Here is a 3,683-nt window from a genome sequence, read left to right as displayed (position 1 = left end):
GGCTTTAAAAAAGGCAGACGAACCAGAGATCAAATTGCCAACATCCAATGGGTCATCCAAAAAGTGAGAGTTCCAGAAAAACATCTATTTCTGCTTTATTGACTGTGCCAAAGCCTTTGACTGTGTGGATCACAATAAACTGTGGAAAATTCTGAAAGAGATGGAAATATCAGACTACCTGACCTGCCTCTTGAGAAACCTGTATGCAGGTGAAGAAGCAACAGTTGGAACTGGACAACAGACTGGTTCCAAATAGGAAAAGGAGTACGTCAAGGCTGTGTGTTGTCACTGTTCCTATTTAACTTATAAGCAGAGTACATCATGAGAAATGCTGGGCTGGATGAAGGACAAGTTGGAATCAAGATTGCCAGGAAAAATATCACTAACCTCAGATATGCAGGTGACACCACCTTTATGGCAGAAAGTGAAGAAGAACTAAAGAGCCTCTTGATGAAAGTGAAAGAGGAGAGTGAAAAAGTTGGCTTAAACCTCAACATTCAGAAAACTAAGATCATGGCATCTGGTCCCATCACTTTATGGCGAATAGTTGGGCAAACAGTGGAAACAGTGGCTGACTTTATTTTTCTGGGCTCCAAAATCACTGCTGATGGTGATTGCTGCCATGAAATTAAAAGACGCTTGCTCCTTGGAAGGAAAGTTATGACCAACCTAGACAGCATATTAAAAAGCAGAGACATTACTTTGTCAACAAAGGTCCGTCTAGTCAAGGCTATGGTTTTTCCAGTGGTTGTGTATGGATGTGAGAGTTGGACTACAAAGAAAGCTGAGCGCCGAAGAATTGATGCTTTTGAACTGTGGTGCTGGAGAAGACTCTTGAGAGTCCCTTGGACTGCAAGGAGATCCAACTAGTCCATCCTAAAGGAGATCAGTCCTGGGTGTTCATTGGAAAGACTGATGTTGAAGCTGAAAGTCCAATCCTTTGGCCACCTGATGCGAAGTGCTGACTTATTGGAAAAGACCCTGGTGCTGGGAAAGATTGAGGGCAAGAGGAGAAGGGGACGACAGAGGAGGAGATGGTTGGATGTCATCACCAACTCGATGGACACAGGTTAGGGTGGACTCAGCGAGTTGGTGATGGACAGGCAGGCCTGGCATGCTTCGGTTCAGGGGGTCTCAAAGAGTCGGACACGACTGAGCGACTGAATTGAACTGAACTGAACTGAACTGAAGGAACTCATAACCATACAGAGCCACTTACTCATCTCTTCCATTCAGAGTTTACAGGTGTTATTATATTTCAAAATATAAGTAAGTGAGAGTATGCATGTATTCTATATGGAAAATATATATTTTTTAAACTAAAGTTTGAACTATGAATGCAGGGATTCTGCACCACCACTCCTGCCTGCCAATGATTAAGTGATTTAAAAGCGTTTACTAATTGCCTCAACAATGTGATTTCAAAAATTTCAAGGAGACTTCTCTAAGGATGCAAATATGCAAAACAGGAATAATATTACCCACCTCAAAGAAGTGTCAGTAAATAAAAGAGAATGTTTTGTCAAACTAATGGGATGAGTCTTGCCCTTGTATTTCTTAATATAAACTATACATTATAATCACCATGTTGTTAGCATCTTTGAAGAACAATGTTAATTTATACTGAACTCAGCATGAAGATTTGTATTAATAATTATAGTGGTATTTATTTTAAAATTTAAAAACCTGTCCCTTAGCAATATTTGATGAAGGCATCATTTACATCTCAGTATGAATGAATTCATCAAAGTGAAGTGAAAGTCACTCAGTCATGTCCAATTCTTTGCAACCTCATGGACTATAGAGTCCACGGAATTCTCTAGGCTGGAAAACTAGAGTGGGTTGCCATTCCCTTCTCCAGGGGATCTTCCCAACCCAGTGATTGAATCCAGGTATCCCACATTGCAGATGGATTCTTTACCAGCTGAGCCACAGGGAAAGTCAGATAGAGGATGTATCAGATATCAAACTGATAAAAACAGATACTTAGACTTGATCTTAGCCAAAAGGCTGAGAAGCAATTCATCAAATCAAATCCCTTTCTAAAAGCAAGTTCTTATATGTTGTAGCAGGCAAGAAGAATTTGGTAAGTTCTTGGTCTAAAAGACAAAGTTAAAAACCAGGGGATGGGGGGAGGAATCCATTTTATTTTTCTTTCACTAATGTTTATGCTCTTTCATCTTGTCATGTGACTCCTTGAGACACCGTTTTTCATATGACAACTTCTCTGCCCTAAATAGATACACACACACACACACACACACACACACACACACATATTCACTCAAATAAAATACACACTACAGGAAGCAGCTATTACAAGTTACAAAGTTTGATTAGAATGATGAGTTGGAAGGAAGGTCATCAAACTTCACGATAGATTGCAAACCAAGGACAAAGGAAAAAGAATGTGCTTTACATAAAACTTTATCTTATTCAAGTAATCTGCCAGAAAGAGCCACAGTAGACAGATCCATTAATTTCTTAGTTTAATAGTTTGAGGTGAATTGCTTTAATAAGTGTTATGTTCAGAATTGAAGGTACTGTAAGCCTTTGTAGGCAGCATAATTAAAGTAGAGTGATTACCTCAATGCCAATAACTGAATTTTGGTCATAACAATGAACAAACGATTTTGCAGATTTTTATCATCACATGAAAACACTATTTAAGCAACAAACTTTTTTAGACTAATGAGTTTATTACTGGTAAATGAAACAAATGATCTGAAACAGGGTGAGGAGATATAAAAGACCTAGCATTAAATGATCTAGCAAAGAAATAAATTAATTTCAGATCCAGGTAAGCTTGAGATGTAGTAACTTTTCACTATGTTGTTAGAAATTATACGTTAGAATAAGTGTAACTGTTCAGTTAATGAAATAACTGGTGGACAAAATTAAGTTATTTAAAATTATTCTTGACATTAAAGTCAAATATATATTTATATAGATGTCATAAACATATAAAATCTTAAAAATTGGAATCCTTGTATTTTTTAACAACACACCTGAATACATGTATAACATTATAATATGCATGATTTGTAAGCTCAGTGGGGATTATGATCATTTTATTTTAGAAAACCTCCTTTTGGTGCACAAGTATAAAGTGCCTCTTGATGAAACTGTCGGGGGAGTGTATAATATCCTCAGTTCTGTCTTGCCACAGCAAAAATTTGAAACAGTGGACCAATGTTACAGCTTGGTTACAGCTCAGTTTTTTTTGGCAAGCAAAGGATAGTACACCCCCGAGGCCTGAGGGCAGACAGACCCCAAAGGAGAGGCCTCAATCTGTCTTGGCTTCCTCCTTTTATTCATTTATCTCCTCCCTGCTGAGCCTTTGACCCTATGCAAATTAGGCTAGCCAAGAAAGGGATATGTTTGTTTCACCTGAAGTTTTCACTCCAGTCCGTGGGTTTTCTTTTGTTCCATTTTCACTGGCTTTTTTCCGTTTAGTCACCATCGTTTTGGACTTCTTTTTCCTATTCTAACTACCTTAAAAAGTGAAAGAGAAGAGCAGAAAAAAAAAAAAAAAAACCCTGGCTTAAAACTCAACATTCAGAAAGTAAGATCACGGCATCCAGTCACATCACTTCATGGCAAATAGATTGGGAAACAATGGAAACAGTGACAGACTATTTTCTTGGCCTCCAAAATCACTGCGGATGGTGATTGCAGCCATG

General features: G+C 38.2%; 1 pseudogene; it reads right to left on the bottom strand.

Annotated features, from left to right (window-relative positions):
- Positions 1-1,908: 1,908 nt before the first annotated feature.
- LOC122687626 lies at positions 1,909-2,022 on the bottom strand (annotated as a pseudogene).
- Between the last annotated feature and the right edge of the window lie 1,661 nt (positions 2,023-3,683).

Source organism: Cervus elaphus, chromosome 31, assembly GCF_910594005.1.
Source record: "Cervus elaphus chromosome 31, mCerEla1.1, whole genome shotgun sequence".
Taxonomy (NCBI): domain Eukaryota; kingdom Metazoa; phylum Chordata; class Mammalia; order Artiodactyla; family Cervidae; genus Cervus; species Cervus elaphus.
The sequence above is the reverse complement of the archived record's forward strand: the minus strand, read 5'-3'. Positions and strand labels throughout refer to the sequence as shown.